Consider the following 20,860-nt stretch of genomic DNA (forward strand, 5'->3'; position numbering starts at 1 on the left):
AATGGTTTTAGAGACTCAGTGATGAATTCCATTTAACAACCACCATATACAATGGGAAGCATTTCCATACAGCTACCTAAAAAGGCTTTCCTTTTCTTAGATAATTACTGAGATGAGAACTGAATTTCTCCTTTATTCTAGCAGACAGACATAAAAACAAATCAACAAAAGCAACTCTTGTATGAAGTGACAACCCTTGATGAATATTATTTAAATAAATCACCAAATGACAGACAACTGCTGCTATCATTCACTCTGTTGTGCTGTTATCATATTTTACCAAATCTAAAATGTCCATTTCTTACATTTTGATAGCTCTTACTTGCGATGCATATTATAATTAGTGTTATAGTTTAATTTGCAGAGGTACTTCCTTAGTGCTGAAAAACACCCGTGGTCTTAAAATCATCAGTCTTGGCTTTGATGAAATAATAGTCTGTGAGAAAGTTCAGAACTTTTGCATGAGGGTTTCTTGAATCGTTACTATGCCTATGGTTTTCTTTTTTTTAATTTAGAACTACCACCTTAAATTTTCCCATTCTTCTTTTGCCAAATCACGTGATGTCTTTTGGTCCTCATCCTTGACCTCCCCAGAGCACGTGGTAGCACAGAATAGTCCCATCGTTTGTGTATGCCACCACAGAGGACATGGAATTCTGCACCCCCCAAGTTCTGTTTCATGACTGATGGCAGGGAGTTGTTCACATTTGTGTTCATCACCTCTCTTCATTTTTTGAACTTTTACTCTTGCCACCATCGTCCCCTCCTTCTCCCACACCATGTTCTTTATTGCACTGATTTCACTAAAACTTAAGTTAGATTTCTACGTTGCAAATTATCAAATACCAACTCTATAGTTTTCGATGAAAAAAGGCAATGTGCCGACTGACGCAGCCGAAAAAGTACGAGACTGCAGCTGATTTAGGCATGCCGTGATTCGTGGACTTGAAATTACCATGCATTTTTCTCGTCGCCCAGCTCCAGCCCTCGTGCTGTCAGGTGGTCATGGCCGCTCACAAGCCAGGCTCATATCGCTGTCAGCTTCAAGTCCAGCAGAAACCAAAGTGTGTCTTGTCAGCCACTGAATCGAAAGTCGTGGGGCTGCTCTGACTGGGGCTGGTTGGCTTGGATGGACTCATCCTGAAAGCATCTCTGTGGCCAAGAGAGCGCCTTGCTCTGCTCAGCCCGGGCTGAGTCACATGACCTGCCGCTCAACCTGGGAATGGCACTGATGTGACTTGACCGAACGTATAGACTAAAAGCAAGGTAGGGGTGGCTGCTCAAAAAGAAAACCCAGCGGTCGTTACCAGTGGTAGAGTTAATGGATGTTGAGAAACGAACAAAAAGCATGTATTTCTACGTTTTCTTGGAATGAACGTGTTCATTTTTGCCATTTTCAAGTTTTCAGTTTCTCATTTTTAAATGAGAAAAGTGTTTGTCTCCTTTTTGCATATGAGTGAATGAATGGGATTTTTGTCCCTTGCTGGAGAAACCAGCCTTTGTGCTATTGTGGAGATGCCAGATTTTCTTGTTGCTGAAATTGTATACAATCTGGGGTGCCTGGGTGTCTCAGTCAGTTAAGTATCAGACTCTTGACTTTGGCTCAGGTCGTGATCTCATGGTTCGAGAGTTCAAGCCCTGCGTCGGGCTCTGTGCTGACAGAGCGGAGCCTGCTTGGGATTCTGTCTCCTTCTTCCTGTCTCTCTGCCCCTCCCCTGCTGCTGCTCTCTCTCTCTCAAAAGAAATCTTAGAAAACAAATAAACTTAAAAAAATTATGCTGAGTCTGATGCTGGATATCAAACAGCTTTTTTTCTTTCATGGTAAACAACCAGACTGGGTCACACATGGGATGTGCTTAGGCCAACATCCTTCATTTTTTCCCCTTTCATTGCAGTCTTCCTTCTCCAGTTAAAAATTAGCAAAAGAGCATTTGCTAACTGAGGAACAAATACACACAGTAGTTGAAATAATTTACATTAAGCTATGGATGATTTCCAGTGTGACCAACTGGCCAATGGCAATGCCATTAAGCTAAGGAGGAGAACAGAAGAGAAGCGTTGCAGAGAAGTGGGAGGGACGATTAAAATACGCTGAGTTTGCAACATGATGACTGAAATGTCCATGCCTATAGTAAGTCTTTAAACACAAAGGATCCAGGACGCCTGGGTGGCCCAGTTGGTTAAGCGTCCAACTTCAGCTCAGGTCATGATCTCACGGTTCGTGGGTTCGAGCCCCATATCGGGCTCTGTGCCGACCACTCGGAGCCTGGAGCCTGCTTCGGATTCTGTGTCTCCCTCTCTCTCTGCCCCTCCCCTGCTCGCACTCTGTCTCTCTCTCTCTCTCTCAAGAATAAATAAACATTAAACACAAGGGATCCAAGCCAACTTCACCTCTCCATCTCATCTCTCGGTGTCATTCTCTTCACCACTGTCTTTTCTCCCGGGCCCCAGCAGCATAATTGTGCTGGCACTCCCATGACCTCACAACACAGCATTTCTGTTGTCAAGATCCCTCTAGTGTCCAGCTACACATTTTCAGTGGAAAAAGGGTTTTTGAAATAATAGGATCTTGAAGACTTTTCGGTAGATAGGATGAAGGTAGGAGGTCAGGAGCACAGGGCCCCTCAGCATGACCTGAGCAGGACAACGGTCAGGAGCAAGTCGAGTGCAGCTGCGTGGGATTACCAGCATCTTTAGTTTTCAGACTATAAAGTATCCCCGTGTGTCTGCCAAGACTGTTCGACTATACGTATCGTATCAAGGCAAGTTGTTGACAAATGCTGTGGATTTGGATATCAGAAAGCTAAACGGTAAGGAAAAATAATTTGGTTTGATAAACTGTAAGAAAAAATAATAATTTGGTTTGCTGTTGTGTGGACTGCCTGTGAAGGTTCGTTACTAGCTGAGCTAATGAGTAGGCACAACATCAAGTCAAATCAAGTCTAAATGCTTTTTATCATGTTAGGTATACTATTAAGTAAACCAAAATGCCTTTGGTATAAAGGGTGAATTTGTCATAATCTGCGATTCACATATTTTATTTCGTTTTGAAAAATTCACTCACAGCATTGACAAAGAGTTGTAATAACATAGCTACCATTCATATGTGTTTTACTATGTCCCAAGAGCCTTTTGTGCATTGCCTCATTTAATTATTTTAAATAATTAAGTAGCTAATATTATCCCCAACATTAATGGCAGAAAACAAACCATTAAAGAAGGGAACTAAGTTACCTAACACAAGCTATTACTTGTGAAAAAGCTGAATTTAAAACTCACTTGATCCGAAAGCCTGGAATTTGGGGCCATTGGTTTACATTATTTCTAGGGAAAGAATAAGTAAGGAAGATTTTTACATTAACGCTGTGTAGTGTGAATCATAATCAGACTACAGAATATAGGAGATCAGCTAAGCTGTCAAGCCATAGAGGCTATCAGGTATCTGAACCTGATTTTGGAGGGTTCAGGGGGTTCAACGAAAGTCATCAATACTGTAACAGTAACTTTTTGAAGGTTTTGGTTAGTGCTCTCCAAACCCACACGTGAATCAATAGAAAACTTAGCACTTAGGTCAGCGACAGGCACATATGTCCATATGTGTTGACTCTCATGTTTTTACAAATTATGTTCACCCGCTATTATGTCAACTTATCGAATGCGTTTGAAACCTGCACAAGCATAAGAAATTTCAGCCGGCCGAGGTAATGATGATTTTTGCTGTTGGAGAACGCACTACCACTAGGTCTCTTCCAGAAAGAATTAACTTTTCCTTTATATGTCTCCGTAGCCTGTGCTACCTACCTAAACTGTTAGGCGAACCACACTATTGAGTGTTTAGCGGTCTGCCCTCTAAGCTGGAAAGAAAGCTGTATAAGCGTAGGAATTGTGGTTCACTTACTAGATGCATTCATTTAGCAGATACTTACTGAGTACGTAGAGGCTCAGGAAATACAGGGGTCAAGACTCAGTCCCTGCCATCAAACTTAGGATCAAATAAAGGAATAACAGGATATAGGGAGGTAAATGAGCAGTGACACATTGGTCTGCTGTGAATTCTGTGAGGACCACAGAGGTATCCAAGAGGGCACCAGCCTGGCAAAAAGAAGAAGTTGAAAGAGAAGAGTTAGATTAGGTGCTAATACAGAATAGCCCCTGCTATAAAAGTAGATCCTTAGCAGAGATGTGTGGTTGTTAGATGCTGATTTTTTGTTTGTTTGTTTTTAGTTTGAGAAGATTGAGAAAAATCCCTTCTGTGTTTACTGCCCGAGTTCTGAACCAATTGAGATGAGGCAAATGAAGGTCTAAATGTCATTTTTGTTGCAAAGAGAGCTGTCGGAGAACATATTCTAGATGTGCAGCGACCATGGGCTTGCTAACGTTGCATTCCCAGCAAGGACTCACCCATCTCTTCACTCTAGATGATCACAGGTCCCCCCCACCCCTTGCCCCCCGCCCCCGGGAAGGTTACAGTTGAAACTTACAGCCTGAAACTGTACTCCCTGCAGGCATGAAGGTCCCTGACGAGGGAGGGACTGCACCATACAGACCCCCTTTCTTATTGTAACTCATCAGGGAGAAGAATTAAACCACTTACCCTGGGAAGAAATGAGTGCAATTATAGAGAGAATCCAGAAGAACTATTACACTAGGAGAAACGTCCTCACGGAAGGAATAACTATTCTTTTTTGTAAGTGGCTATTCTCACAAATTTCAATGTCTGACTGCTTTCCATGGCCCTGGGAACAGATCTTAACTTTGCCTCCAAATGCAGATTTCCAATATTTTTTCAATTGTTCTTTTTTTCCCTCCAGTTTATTTTATATCACGTATCTTCCTTTTCATAAATCCTACCATCATTTACTCTCTAGTTCTTGGTCAGAAATTTCTGACCAGAGCAGATTTTAAGAATATTCGTGAAATATAACTTGAGTGTCTTACTCAATCATTACTTTTCAGTAAGAACAAATACACTTACATTTTATAAATGGACGCTACCTTCTCTTTGATGTATTCAGATATGTGAAATACCAGAGGAACATAACAGGAAATAAACTAGGGAGAATATTAATTTTACCAACAAAAGATGCACACAGCTACCTTTAAATAGTAACGTACCTTACTCAAAATAAACTAGAAATGCCAATGACTAGAATTACATTTCTCTGTGGGAACTCTTAAGGACAGATGTCAATGGAGCCAGGACTTCAAAGTTTAGTCTGAAATTATTTTAGTCCAGAATTTTATGGTAAATGAAAGTATTAACCAGTTTGGGAGCAGAATTGATACATTTCCCGACATAAAAGGACTCAGATAGTCTACTTCCCCCAAACCCTTTCCGAATGCTCATTTGAGGGGACATCCCACCAAAGCAAGGGGGTAAATGAAGAGAGGACCTGAGAGCTGATTCAGGGAACTGTTCACGCAGCTTAGGAGCGCCGTGAGGAACACGACCACTGTGCGGGAGGCCAGCTCAGCCCCTTGGACTGGCACAGGACGAGGGAGAGTCTGGCATACAAGGATGCTGAAGAAAAACGCGATCGTATACAACGGGTTTTATTATCAGAAATTCGCCAGAAGTCGGACGATGGGGCAGAAGTAGAGAATAAAAGAAACACAAAGACCATCAAAAAGTGAGGAGATGGAGGAGACTCCTACAAGAAAACCATGGTACAAGCTACTTAAACTAGAAAGGAACATTTTTTTTCCTTCAAGAAGAAAAATGACATTGATTCCAAATAATAGGTTAAAGGAATAAAAAGTGAGAGACAAGTAGGAGATAAGCTGAGGACGGCAAATTTAGCAAAACTTCTTGTACAACAATTAAGGTGGCATTCAGAAACCCCCGACCACAAAAGCTCTCTGGGAAAGGCACAGTGTCCGTACAAGGCAATTGAAATATTTGGAGAAATATTTCAAAAGTGGATCATTCAAACTGATAATAGAAGCTTTGAGGGGCACAGGTGCTTATCCCTGAAAGGAGCACGGTCGGATAGTCGGGTAGCTAGTCGTAAAATGTGAACACGGTGTATTGCATTAATTTTTAAATCAACTTGATCAAATCATAGGAGATGCAGAAGATTAGTTTCTTTTTAAAAATTTTTTTTCAATGTCTATTTATTTTTGAGAGAGTGAGACACAGAGTGCAAGCAGGGGAAGGGGCAGAGAGAGAGAGGGAGGGAGGGAGGGAGGGAGGGAGGGAGACACAGAATCCGAAGCAGGTCCCAGGCTCTGAGCTGTCAGCACAGACCCCCACGCGGGACTTGAGCTCAAACCGTGAGATCATGACCTGAGCCGAAGTCGGACGCTCAACCGACTGAACCACCCGGGCGCCCCAGGAGATTAGTTTCAGTGTAGAAGGTGAATATGACCATTGTGAGCATGCACAAAAATAAAGGCAAGGACAGAAGTTTGGAGACAAGACTGGAAGGCACTGTGGGCAAGGGGCTGGGACATTCAGAATGCTAATGCCCTCTATCAGGCAGCAGGACCAACGGATACACGGTCATTATGGAACAGGAAGTGAATGTTTAAGTCGATTGTTTGAAATTGCAGAGGTGACCGCAGAAGAAAAGAACTGATGATCAAAGCACATAGGAAAAAGGAGACAAGGGCTCCCGGGTGATAATGTACATGAAGTAATAGACTAGGTCAAAAGTTCATAAACCCAGCTAGAGCCTTGTAAGGGTACTTGAAGGTCAGAGGTAGGTAGGAGAAGGAAGATCTAAGCGGTGACCTCTGACCGATGGAAGTGTGGATGGGGCGGGGGAAGCGGGAGACAGTGAGGTTTCCATTACAAGCCCTTCTGATAGATTTCCCCTTCGCGTGTGCAAGTTCGGCTTTGGTCATTACTCCTCGTGCATTTCCTGTGATTCTGCTATGTGCACGCCACATTTCCGTTTGCTGCCCGACCTGAGAGTCACCGCTCGAGTCTGCACCTAACGGAGTTGTGGAACCTGTTCCCTGTCAATTTAGGCAAAGTCCTGTGTCCATGGAATAAGACTTCAAACATACGATGACCCAGTGAAGTGATTACCAGCGGGTAACTTTTGAAATCTCAGGCCATGTTTCTCTCCTGAAATGTGAGTTTCCTTTTTTTTTGTCTTTCTCACCTCTTATTTTTCCAGGATCCCACAGTTTTCTTTCCCATCATCCCTGACAACACTGAATTAGCTCTTTATACTAAAGAGTGACTCCGCAACTCTCCCAAAGTACCATAAGAAGCCACAAAATGCCTACATGCGGTAGTCTAGCGATCAATTTAATTTTTTATTGATACAGCAACTCCAAAAGAGAATACGAATTATCTTTTTCAAATATGCACACATGGATGATCCGTATTTAAAAATAACCAGAGAATTTGGGTGAGAAGCATCCAGGTGATGATGTTAATTACATTCCAGATTTAAATTCATCGAGAGTTTTCATTTGTGTGCAGAATCATCTGCTCACTCCATTTTGCTAGTGCAAAAAGTCTGTGGCCATCTCTCCTGAGGAAGTGTGGCTTCGATTGGAGGGACAGAGAACTGATGTGGTATTTTTTAATGCTTGAAAGTTTATCTCTTACAAATTGGTTTTAATTTGGTTTCACTGTCATTTGCCCTGAAAGCTAATATCTTTATTACTGTTATACTGACCTCTTCTGGAAAAGTCTTAGAATGTCATGCTGATCATATGTTAGCTCTTTCTTTCTTTCTTTCTTTTTTTTTTTTTTTGTAATTACTGTGCACTGCGGAATTGGTATCGTAAAAAACACTGAAGTTTGGTGTCACTGTTCAGAGGCCAGTTGACTGAGGGCTCACTTTATGCAGGTGCTGAGCAAGGAGTTCATGGTCTAGTAGGGAGAACACGTATATAAGCCAATGATGGCAACGTGAATACAAAGAACTCTAAGTTTATAAACACATCTAGAAAGCTGATAGTGACGTGAACAGACTTTTAAAGGTTAGACAGTCATTCGTTTTCCCGCAGAAAAGGACGGGAGGTGACTCTAGTCAGAGGCTTGGCCAGGTACCCGAGGGCAGGGCAGGAGAGACAGACGCGCAGTCCAATCGTGAAGGTGTGTGTGCCCCGTGGAATACAGGATACTGCACCCTCAAGGCTCCCTGAAGGGCTTTAGGCTGGGAAGTGCTGTGGAGAGAATGACCTGTTCTTGGCGTCTCTCTGGCAGTTCCAGGAGAGTAAAGTGGAACGTGGCAGGACCTGGAAGCAGGCAGCAGCACCCGGCGAGTCCTGATGTGACCCCCCGCCCCCCATCAGACGGGGATCTGGAGACGAGAGAGCAGGCGATCCTGGGGCTTAGTGACCGACCGGCGGGCTGGTTGGTGAGGGATGTTCCTTTATGGGTCGTCCATGACTTTGGGGAGGATAGAGTCACACACTGAGAAAGGACGGATGGACGAAAGAACGGGTTTGGGGAGATGAGTTTCGTTGCGGAGGCAAGCGTGTCTACAGTCAGTGTCCAAAGTCACAGGAACTGTCAAAAATGGGACCAGTGGGTAGTGATCAACTCCGGCTGGGCCCTGAACACGATCTAGTATATTTCACAAGTGAATTGACTTCCCTGCTCCTCACAACTGCCCTATTCTTTTCACACTTTGAATGATCCCATACCCCCGCACCCTGTGTCTTGTCACAACTCACTTCATACCAAAACCAAAAATGAGTAGTCCAAAATGAACCATATCTCCACCAGAAATTCCTACTTTTCGCTAGATCTAAAAGTGGTTTCCCCAACCCAGTATCTTAAGCTACAGGGCCAGCAGCAGGACTGTCTGCCCCCAGGCAGAAGCAAGGTAGGAGGGCAGGATTGCTAACTGACAACAGGAGGAAGGATGCAGGTAAAGCCCAGAAGGATCCTAGAGTTATGGAAGACCCTCTTAAGAATCCCAGAGAGATTCTAGAGTTATGGAAGGCCCTCTTAAGAATCCCAAGAGATCCTAGACTTATGGAAGACCCTCTTAAGAATCCCAGAGAGGGGCGCCTGGGTGGCTCAGTCGGTTGAGCGGCCGACTTCGGCTCAGGTCATGATCTCGTGGTCCGTGAGTTCGAGCCCCGCGTCGGGCTCTGTGCTGACAGCTCGGAGCCTGGAGCCTGCTTCTTGTTCTGTGTCTCCCTCTCTCTGCCCGTCCCCTGCTCATGCTTTGCCTCTCTCTCTCTCTCTCTCTCAAAAATAAATAAACATTTTAAAAAATTAAAAAAAAAAAAAAGAATCCCAGAGAGATCCTAGAGTTATGTAAGACCCTCTTAACGCGAGAGCCTAAGGACTTTCTTTTTTTTTTTTTTTTTTAATTGAAGTGTAATGGACACACAATGCTACGCTACTTTTCGGTGTGTAGTGATTCAACAATTCTGGACGTTACATGGTGCCCGCCAAGATGAGCATAGTCACCGTCTGGCACTGACATTATTGCAATATTACTGACTACATTCCCTATGCTGAACTTTCCATCTCCATGATTTATGTAGGACTGGCACTTTGTACTTCTTAATCCCCTGCACCCACCCCCCACCCTCTCCCCTCTGGCGACCACCGGTTTGTTCTCTCTGTAGGTAAGATTCCATCTCTGTGCCAGGCTACGGCCAAGCCAGCTCCGTAAGCCTGAGCTCCGTAACCTAACATCCAGTGGAATGTTAGACCTGGTTTCCTTTAAGGTCTCTTACAGCTTTCAAGTGTTAGGATTCCACTGAAAACATAGGAGATGTGTATTTGTGAGTTACAGAGTGAAGCCAGACCTGCATTAAAGACTTCGAAGGTGTTTTAATAATTTCAACTATTCTATAAAATGAAAGGTTTTTTTCCTCTAAGCCTTCCTACTGAAGGACCGAAAAGAGACGTTGGTAGTACTAAATGAATTTTTAGATGTGAATGCAGATCGAGTCCACAGCTTGGCTAACATTTGTACAAAGCAGTCCCCAAAACATTGAAAAGTTCATCGTTATAAAACCAATTTACTGATTGATGAAAAGGCCCCTCGATGCGTAACCTTTCGCCGTGTGACATTTCAACCAGAATACTGAGTTAGGAGTTGCCAATTTTGACTTTTTAGACACATACTGGTACAAAAATACATCTTATGTCATCATTGTTCAGTGTTCTATGTTTTTATTAAGAATTGATAGTTGTGCTATAATTTTATGTCCAACTAAATTGCCGTGATAGGGAAAACAGTAATGGGCAGAGAGTTCATGAAAGATTTTTTAAAGTCTTATAAATAAGTGTGTGATTAGTTGAAGCTGTATCAGCTCTTAATTTAAGGCCTGCAGCTGTTAGTATAAGAAGCATCAAATGTCAAAAGACGTTAGGGTTATGAATAAATAGAATAAGAGAAGAGGTCTCCTGAGAAGAAAAGAAAATAAATATTAAGCATATGGATTATAATTACACCACTTCTCCTTTTCAAGTTTTAGTGCTAAAATCCAAATTTCAAACAGACAATTTAGTCCATGTTAATTCAGGCAGCTCACCAGGCTATACAAAAATAGGACAAAATAAAAGATTATTAAAAAGCTCGATATTTATTTTCTTTACCTCTTATAAAAGTTTAATGATCTAACTTTTTCTTTTTCAATAAAGATAAAACATCAAGATTGCATTGTTACATTCGCATACATTGTTAAACATAAGTTTAGTTTATTAGTAAAGAACGGTCATAATTTTAACATATAGAATGTATTTGCCTTCTCTTTATTAGGATGGTAATTCCTCAAGGTTTTCTTCTCAAACATTAAAATTTTTCACTTAAAAAGAGACTTAAAGAAACGGATCTTTAAGGAGTGACTATTCTAATATGCATTTCATTTGAATGAGAATAGTTTACACTTAATACTAATAAAGTCCTAAGTTCTAAATGCTGCCTATTAATTTGAAATGATTTCTATGAGATTTTGTCAACATTAGCTTCTCCTGGAAACCAGTCTGCTTTTCTGCTATTCATTTAAGGTTAAGTTTATTTTAGAAAGTTATCATTACATAAGGCCATCGTGATTCAAGATTTAAATGTTGGTTTTATAAGAATTTTCTTTTCTTTTTTTTGGCCCACTTAGAGCTGTGTCCCAGAATTGGTGCCCAAACAATTTTAAGTGTGGTATGAGCTGTTTATGTCACTGAGTAAAATTAGACACGCCTGTTGCTAATACGAGGGAATGAAACATGACACGAGGCCAAAACACGTGAGAGCCTTCCCGGCACAGTGGGTGAAACCTCAACCCTTCACTCATTCTGCAGGGAAGGGGAAAGTTCGAAACATTGAGTCCCCGCCTAACTCTGGAGCTGGTACTGCCCCCCCGCACTTTCTGCGACGTCTAAGGTAAGGCCCAAGTTTTACCTTGGATTTTGTATCCTTGAACTTGGATTTTTTAAAACCTCGCTACAATGTACAACTTAAAAACCCAGTAGGTACAAGATTTCTCCACTTGTTTTTCTTCATAGGTGACATAATAGTTAATAAGTTCCTTTTAAAGTGTTGAATAGCTTTCTCTGGAAATGATGATATGTAAGTATCAATAACAGTATCATTTCTCATTTCAACTCTTAAGTTGCTCTGACTGCTAACACGCTACATATTTTTCACACGATTTGTGTTTCTAATGTTTTTAATCTGTAGAACTCCATGGTAGCATTTCTGTATTTATCGGACATTAAGTTGTATACTGTAGTTAATCTAGATAAAATATAATCTTTAAGATTGCCTGATTCTAATTCTACCCTTCAGCTTTTGTGGTAGAACTACGTTTGCTTTACCTTTTGTCCATAGCGCTGTTACAGACGTTAAAAAATAGAGTAAAGTTAATGAGAGCAAAATTTCAAGTCGTGAGATAAATCTGGGGAATAAGCAAAACAAGAGAAGAATACCAACTTCGGCTTCCCAAATATTCTTGGCGCAAAAACAGGAAAGAATAGTTCTCTCCTAAAACCTGGAAAACAACGTGTTGTTCAAAACACTTGTCAAAAAGTAAATATAAATAAAGTAAAAGGTAACCATGTGCCAACACTCGGGCCTCCTAAACTTGTCAGCTCTTTCTCTGTTTCCTGAGTTGATACAGGACAGATTGGAAAGCAAGTTGAAAGGAAGGCGCAGAGAAAGAGGAGGGAAAATAGGACTCAGCTGGCAGAAAGACTGGCCAGCAGGATGGAGTAACTCACTAGCACGAAACGTCCTGTGTTTACTTTTCACTTATTTTCTTGGAAACATTTTGCTGAAATAGGTGCAAAGAGGCACACTCAGAGTTTCAAGACGAATGGTTCAAGTTGGTGTTAGTTTTATAGGTTCTAGAACTTAGACCTGAGATTTTCTTTCAAAGCCAAATGAAAAGTAAAGCACTTCTGCATATGTAAATGTCCCATTCCTAAGACTGAAAAATCCAGGTTTCCAAAAGAGGCTGTAAGCTCGCGCTGGCAGGTGCCAAGGGCAGGCCACCCCAAAATGTAAAGGCCGGTTAAGAAACAGCCAGCAGAACACCCTGAGCCCCACCTCCCACACCTGTCTCCAGCCTCCCCTGTGAAAGGCGCCCTCCCTGTAGCAGGAGATAAAGAGACAGACATCCTCATCACCTGAGGTGGAGAAGTTAGAGCCAAGAAGCCTATACAAGCAACTCTTGTTACTTTTTACTGATTTACGCCCCCAGCCAAAACTCCGCTTAGAATTCCTCACGAACGGGGGGTGCCTGGGCGGCTCAGTCCGTTAAGGCGTCCGACTTTGGCTCAGGTCATGGTCTCGTGGCCCATGAGTTCGAGCCCCGCACTGGGCTCTGTGCTGACAGCCTGGAGCCTGCTTGGGATCCTGTGTCTCCCCCTTTCTCGTGCTCTCCTCCACTCATGCTCTCTCTCTCCCTCTGTCTCAAAAATAAATAAATGTAAAAAAAAAAAAAACTCTTTACAAATGGGAGCTCCCAAAGCCAAGTTTTCTTTGTCAACTCCTCACCGACTTATGGCCGCTTTCTTCAAAAGGTATAAAAGCCACCCACCCCCGTCTTGTCCTCAAGCCTCAACTTCGTTACTGGACCTCCACGTGCATGTGGTGAGCCTTTGGCTTGGTTTTGTTTGATTTGTTTTTTCCCCCCTTTATTCTTACACCACCTGGAAGACCTTCAAGGGTGGAAGGAAAAATATTTCCTCCCCTACCCAGTTAAAATGCTGAAAATAAAATGGTTCCTTGTTGTCCTTCAAAATACTCACCTTCTAGTCATATTGCTATCGAGTATGAAAATCCAGTAATAACTGTAAATGATGAACGGCCCTACTGTTGAACTTGGTGTATTTTGTAGGACCTCTGGTTCCCCCTTTGCTCCCCCTTTTACTTGGCTTCTCGTAGACCCTTGTTTCTTCTCAAATGAGCCCAGCCCGCCTGCTAAGCAACCCCCCCCCCACCAGGGGTTCCTAGTGGGAGGGGGAAAAACTCCAGTCAGAGCAGAATTCTGCTACTTTCCTACTCCTCAGAACCTGCCTCTACCCCTCCAGCCTTCCCTCCTCCTCTTCTTCTCAGCCTCAATAGCATCTGCCTAGCTCTGTGTGCTTCCGGACCCACTACGAGGCCAGATGTTTCCATGACGGCCCCACGAGTGTTGTTGAATTCCTCGCCCACGGGACTTGCCATTTTCAGGGCACAACCTCACTCAATTTTATATGTGATTTTGCCCTAGAGAAACGTATGAAAAACTGACAACAGCAGTATCTGCAGAAGTCTCAAGACTTCTCTCAGGACCCCTCGAAATATTGAAGAGTGCTGGGCGTGGGTCTGACTGGTGCGCAGCCTTCCACCGATGAAAACCGAGCTGGGGTTGCAGGAGGGTTCGCTTGCCCCCAAAGGGGTCCACGCTTCCTCCGGAAGCAGTGGGGTGCCATTTAAGCATTTGCCACAGAAAAGCCACAGAGACCAGATTATTCCTTGGGATGCTCCCTCTGGTTGCCGTGCAGGATGGGTTGGGGGCAAGGGGGAGGGAGAAGAGAGGAGTTCTAGAAAGTCCAAGGCCGAGGACTGGGGAACGAAGGGAGAGCCAGCAGGAAGAGGTCATCGCTGTTGAGATGGATGCCGTGAAAGCTTGCCTCACCTTTGTGACTATTTCAGTTCTCTTCTGAACGTTCTCAGTTAGTCTTATGTGTAGAACACCCCTGAAAAGCACACTACGCACGAAGAGGCAATCATTACAAGTTCAGGCTGTGAAGTCAGGGGGCCACTCTCCCGCCGTGGGGCCTTGTTCGTGCGACTTGCTTAATTACCCTCAGCTTCAGTTTCCTCATTTGTAAAAATGGGAATAAAATCGCAGTATCTACCTCCTGAGGTTATAATGAGTGCCAAATGCAGTTGAGACAAAACATTTAGACAGTGTCTGACTTCCTGGTGAAGAGTAGTCGTACTCCTCCCCCCTCCCGACCCCACCCCTCCTTGCCTTCACAGTCACTGTCAATAATGAGGAAACACATAACCTCTTAGTCTCAGTGACCAGGAGGTCAGGGAGGAGCCTCAGAATGGTGAGTGATCAGGATTTCTAACCTGCTTCTCCTGGATCCCCTAGGAAGGCACCGTGAGCCCCATATAGAAGGTGCTAGACTAAGGAATGCTCTCCACACGCAGTCTGGGCTGCTGAGGAGGAAATGCACATTCCAGAACACAAACAGAAAACCCTCTCTGGTATTCTCACTAACTTACTGGAAATCCCTATTGCCTTCGGGAAAAACAAAAACAAAAAACAAAACTCAACTGACTGGGTTTCCTATGAACATTTTCCCTTCATAAAACATTTTAGGTCTTAATGAAAATTTTATGTGAAACATTCTAGAATGTTAATCTTGGTGAAACATAGAGGTATGCTGTCCCCCTACCAGAATGCATTTGAATGTGTATTCTGTGCAACAGTTGAAAATCGCTTTAAATCCTCACATTTCAATCCTGAGGAAAAGGTGTCTATAAAGATAGAAGTGAATCGTGACCCTGAAGTTCCTGAAACTTCTTAATGAACTGTCAAAGCAATCACATAATTGCATATACACTACATTTGATAAGAACCTTAATTATGCCTACCTCAAGAATTTCTTTTTGCCCTAAATCTTTCACATGGAGACTTGTAACTAAAAAGAAGCTCAGCTTGGTTGATACATTTAAATAACTTTTCTTTTCTGAAAGTTGGTCCTTAACTTTGTGTGGGTATTTCTCAGAGTTAGCATTTAGTTCAATGCTATTTTTAGGAACTAGGCAAATTGAGGTTTTGAGGGGAAGGGGTTATATAGTTGCTTTGCCTGAAAATTTCAGTTCGGTTAGAAAACTCCAAGGACTTAATGACATAGGTGACAGGCTTCTTTATTCCCTGGTTAAATGCAGTCTCCCTGTGTCACTCGAGGAACATTCTAAACTCTGTCTTCCTTTGTAAATAATGTCAAACGTCAGGGTCATGTCTATACAGGATGAATGGTACTAGGGCGGGCTCAGGTCCCCCTCACCGGGCTGGTACACGAACTGGCCACTGAACCGCCAGTGACGGTTAGGACAGTTCTCTAGGTACCCGTGTGTCACTAGACACATCTTTGTGTCTGGCTTCTCCTGCCCCGACCAGCTGTTCTCATTGCCTGACATATATGCCTCTTAGAGAACATTCCCTTCATGAATCATTTGTACGAGCGTCCTCACCTCACGTTCCGGAGAATCCGACCTGAGACAGACAAGGTGGAGCCGTGTGCTACTGAGAAATCCATCGATGTGTCTGACTGATAGCTTGTTAAAATCCCGATGTTTCCAACAGCCGTTGTTTAGACCAGTGTCCCCAGGAACCACCCTGAGCTGGAGATTTGCCTGCCGGTTTATTGGAGGGAAAACACCTGCACGCGACCGAAAGCAGCCCAGTTGGGCAGGAGGGTTGAATAGCAATGTAGACGCATCAGAGCCGGGATGGCCCTCCGAGTTGTCCTCAGATTGAGGGAGGGGCCTGGGCTTTTGCCCCCTGCTGTGATCAAACAGTGGACGTGGGACATACGGTAGGTGGGGCGGCTCAGTGCCATCGAAGCCATTCTCATCCTCAGGTGTCACTCGTGGCAGCTGGACAGCGAGGCCTGGGTTCTGAAGACTGACCAGGGTAATACGCCACTGCTGTTCACCCCTCGCGTCGTGCGGATTACTCCACGTACCTAATTTGGAGATCGCCCCCTACCCCCCACAAGGTTCTAATCAGTCTCTTTCCCTGAGGAAACCACTGAAGGAACATCAGTAGGATGAACTACAGGCCCTGTGGCTGCCGTCGGTCTCCAGAAGGCAACCGACACTCATCGTGTCTCCCTCCCACCCACCACCCCCGGCCACCCGTTCATTCCCACCTAATACCTTTGCTGGTCTAGGTGGCCAACCTGGGTGATGACCCCGACGTTCACCTCTGAGGGGTCTGAGCCGTTGGCCACCGTGCCCTTATGTATCAGCCTTTGTGTGAACACGTGTCCATTTGCCATCCTCACGGTCAGAGGATACCGAGAAGTGCCCTTCCAGGCCTTCTGGGTGACAGACATTCTTCCCAGCCAGGAATGGCGCATCCTTTCCTTCTACCTGCTGTCTCGGTGCGAGGGCTCGACTGAATGGGTGGTAGCATGCACGTTAATGGGACTCACGCTGCACTCCCTGGTGGAAGCGTTTCCCACCGCGGAACAGACTTCTAGATCCACAGAGCCCGTAGTCGTGGGGATGGGAGGCCCGGATTTCCCATCCAGGTCCTTAAAAGCGATGGTAAGAATGACCACTCCTACTCTCACCCTTGGTTCCCAGGCCATGCGTTCTACCCATTGAGGACGGGATACGGTGCCACGTGGTGGTTCAGATGGCCGGTACGGACTGCATCCTGAGGCATCACCCACCCTCACAAGGAATCTCCACACTGGGGCCTCAACAGCAACCTCAAAAGGCTGTCCCATCCCGTTCTCAAGCCGGCAGCTCTGGGACATGCCATGGGTGTTGAGAACAGTAGGCCGATAGTCGAGTGCCACGGTGCCCTTTGTTATGAAGTGGATACTGTGATTCGCTGCAGTGTCGCAGGGAGTCCCACACCAGTGGATCCAACATCTGTAGGTCCTCAGAGAGTCATGGTGGCCAAGGCCATGCAGGCGAAAGAGAAAAGCCCACACCCGTCCCGTGTGTTCCAGTCAGAGTGATGCAGTCGTCTTGCCATTGAGTGGCTGCTTGGACGTGTTGGGCTGTGTCCAGCCTCAGCGTGGCTGTCTGTTGTTGGCAGTTTAGACATTCAGTAGTGGCAGTAGCTAGATCAGCCTTGACGAGAGGGCACCCTCGTTGGGCCCACACGTGGCCTCCATCGCAGCCACTGTGGCCGCTGTGTTGATGAACCCGCTGTGGGAGCACGGGGTGGGTGATGATGAGCTGGCTGCTGTCAACTGGCTGAGTCATTCTGGCCGTTTGGTGCCTCCTCCACAGCGGACACTCGGGAGGATGTTAGTGTGTGAAGCGAAGGTCTTTGCCCTTGTGCCCCCACAGGTCCACCCTCAGGCTCTTTCCCTTGTCTCGTTGTCCTCCCCCTTCCGGGTCCTGATGAAACAGCCAAGCCATTCACCCCTGTCAGCGAGACTGTCTGTATTCCAACCTCAGCTTGTCTCTGTTTCCACCAAAAGTGGATGTGCAGATGAACTGCCTGAAGCTTTGTGCTTTGGGAAGATTTCCTCTCAGCACCTTGACTGGGCCACGGTCCACAGCAAGACGTTTGTGGCTTGCACCAACATACTGAGCCAACCCAGCCTGAAGCCGGGTTTGGCCATTTTCTTCCTCCACAGGCTGGTCGTAAGGGACACCCGTCTGTGTCCAGAGGGCTGAGATGAGGCAGAGGTGGTGGGTGACAGAACCATGAGTCACCTGTGCACGCAGCCTCTTGTGCCCTCTGCCTGCCCCGGGGCCTGGTAGGCCACTTCTAACGTCCAGGAGATTACTGCTGGCCTCTGACCTCATGCCTCGGTGGAGGGCTAACAAAACTCAAGTTGTGATGGGAGATTCTGGCCGCGTGGCCAGATGGACGTCTCGCGGTCGGGTGCCCTGTCTCCGCAAAAGCCTGGGAGCGCTTAGGGAAATGTTTTACAGATGGCATGTACTTCCCTAGACGGCACCACCTTACTCCAGAATGCTAGAGGACTATACTGTGATTCTTCCACAGCGTTGCCCTTTGCTCGCTGTACCGCAGCCCAGTCACGCGGCCTCCGGTTCTGCCGGGCGGGGCTGGATGAGTCCTCGCACTGTGTGTTTGCTCCAGTGTCACAGGTGTTTCCTTCCGGGGACCTGGCTGCAAACTGAGCAGAGTTGGGATTTTTGAGGGGGCCGGGGGCCCTCAGCCCCCTGATCATCTGTCCTTGATGCGTCTTCTTGCACAAATGGAGAGAACTCCCTTGCTGGCTGCCCATCTGTGTTTGTCCTCATCGACAACTAGCATGGAAGTGCCGGCCCTTGCCTTTCACCAGGTGTCATCCATTGCTTTCTCCAGGCCACCCGTTTCCCCAGGAAACAAACAAACAACAGGAGACTGAGATTTGCATGGAGGAGGTTCATTAGGAAGGGTCGCTAGGAGGAACAGCTCTGTGGCAGTGGAGGAAGCAGGAATGGGCAGAGGAAGAAGCTGGAGACAGAGGGCTCCGTGATCCCACCGGACTGGCTGGGCAGAGAGGCGAGGTGGGGGGTGCTCTCTGGAGCCAGACTGACCCTTCGGAGAAGACACGAATGAAGACAACAAGGGCCAGGCCCTCGTGCCACCAGAGCGACCTGTCGTGAGCTGCCCTGGGAGGGGCGTCGCTTTGGATGGGGTGGGGGTGGGGGGGGTGGGGTAGCCCTCTTTGGCCAACGACAGTTCTGGGACCTCAGGTGCACACTGTGAGCAAGGAGTATTCCCGGCGGCCGAGAGAATGAGCTCCTCGGTGACTCGGTGACGAGGAAAGAAGGTCTACTCGACACCACAGTATCTATGCAGTAGTCCTCAGCTTTGCTGCCTTTATGATTATTTGACCTTTGCGTGGATTTTTAGAAAATGATCTCTTTCGTGACTGTTTTACTTCTGTAAGTAGGACTCTTCGGTCATATAATCCAGTAGAACAGCAGTTTATAAAGAGCATTTAATGGAGAATTGATCTCCGCGTTATTTTCATCCATTTGTTCATCAAATATTGGCAGTGTTCTAGGGAGCGAGACTGGCCAAGAGCGTAACAGAAGAAAAAAATCCTGCCCTTGTGGGTATGGGGCAAACGATATGGGAACGTGGAGGCAATATTTTTTGGATGTTGCGTAAGATAGGAAACTGGAGGCAGGAGAGAGAAATTAACGTTGCTCGGGTTCATAAGCAGGGGAATAAGTTAAAGCTATCAACAGAAAGGCCAGCATAACTCCACCTTAAGTAGTGGCTAACTTCAACTAACTAATTATCCCTTTGCTCTCAGTATAGACAAATAGAGGTCATTATTATTTTGGTGATTACTTTGATTAAATCATATTCTGTTATCAAAGCGTTTATTTTTTTAAAGTGTTTAAAGTTTATCTTAAGAGAGAGAGCACGTGCACATGCACACACGACTGAGGAAGGGGCAGAGAGAGAGAGAGAGAGAGAGAGAGAGGGAATCCCAAGCAGGCTCTGTGGTGTCAGCACAGAGCCTGTCACAGGGCCCGAAGCCATGAACCGTGAGATCACGGTCTGAGCTGAAATCAGGAGTCAGATGCTCAATAGACTGAGCCACTCAGGTGCCCTGTTATCAAAACATTTTAAAGGGATGAAAACAAAAAATAAATATTTAATTTTTTGATATGCTGAGAGGAATTGATCATGAAAATTTTTAACATAATGAGTCTATTTAAAATATGGAAAATATGTAAATATGTGAATCATTTATATAATTTAGTATATTGGCATTTGGGTTTTGATTGATTATATCAATGATATTGTAGAGCTTTTCTGATCTGGTATGAGTTGTATCTGTAATAATAGTTTCCAGAACTTTGTCAAGATGTCGCGCCGTCATCTTCTATAAATACGTATTCTTTGAAATACTAGTATGATCTAGCTTCAAAGTCAAAAGACCACAAATGTTGTACTTAGTATACAATAATAGCAAGTCTAACACTCTGTGCTAAACATTATTTTAGGAACAGTGCCCTTTCCCTTTGGAGCTAGGGTGGCAAATTTCGGGGAAATACTGGCCTCCAAATATGTAAGACTTACGAATATACTTGGGCATATATCAGAGCATATGTTATAAGGTTAACTGGGTTGGTCGTGAATGTTTGGTGTCCGATGGTAATAAAAGGGCTTTGTTTGGAGTAATGAGAGTGATCAGAAGCATAATAACCTTTATGAAACTTATAATTCTCATGATGTGAAACACATGTAAGGCACCCATGAGTCTTCTATTCCACCTGGTGGGAGAAAGACACCAGCAGGTCAGGAGTTAGATGCACCCTCAGAACTCTGGGAATCCCAACTGTAAGCATTTGGGCACTTCGAAGAAAACGATTACATTACTCATGATAGTAGGAAAGCGTTTATAAGTTATAATGCCAGTAAACAGCCCAGTGAAGGCTTCATGTGTTAAAAGAAATTCTTGAAAGACTGCATAATTAAACTCTATGTTTGGTGATCCTTTTTTTGTTGATAAAGCATTCAGGAAACACTATGCAATGAAATATTCCACGTGTTTGCAGATAGTTTCTGAGTAATTTGACAAAGCACAAAATCAACAACAAACACATGGGGGAAAATGGTAACCATATACAGTTTCCTAAAAGACCACATATTAAATCAGGAAATAAATAGTCTTGGTCATTTTGGACCATTGAAATCAGAGAAGTGGGTATTTTAAAGACAAGGCGATAAGCCAAGACCGAATAACATCATATGCCTTCCGCCCCCACTT

The 20,860-nt window shown here is 44.8% G+C and overlaps 1 protein-coding gene across 4 annotated transcripts in view; it reads left to right on the forward strand.

Moving 5' to 3' along the window:
- Positions 1-20,860, forward strand: part of SGCG (sarcoglycan gamma) — a 146,983-nt gene that overhangs the window by 13,196 nt on the left and 112,927 nt on the right. Inside the window, exon 1 of one of the 4 annotated variants that reach the window (XM_049646720.1) lies at positions 10,769-11,306. The exons of the other annotated variants lie outside the window; for them this stretch is intronic. The gene's annotated coding sequence lies outside the window, so the exon portion shown is untranslated. Of the gene's footprint in view, positions 1-10,768; positions 11,307-20,860 lie in introns of those variants that run through there. 4 annotated transcript variants of the gene reach the window in all.

Source organism: Panthera uncia, assembly GCF_023721935.1.
Source record: "Panthera uncia isolate 11264 chromosome A1 unlocalized genomic scaffold, Puncia_PCG_1.0 HiC_scaffold_16, whole genome shotgun sequence".
Taxonomy (NCBI): Eukaryota; Metazoa; Chordata; class Mammalia; order Carnivora; family Felidae; genus Panthera; species Panthera uncia.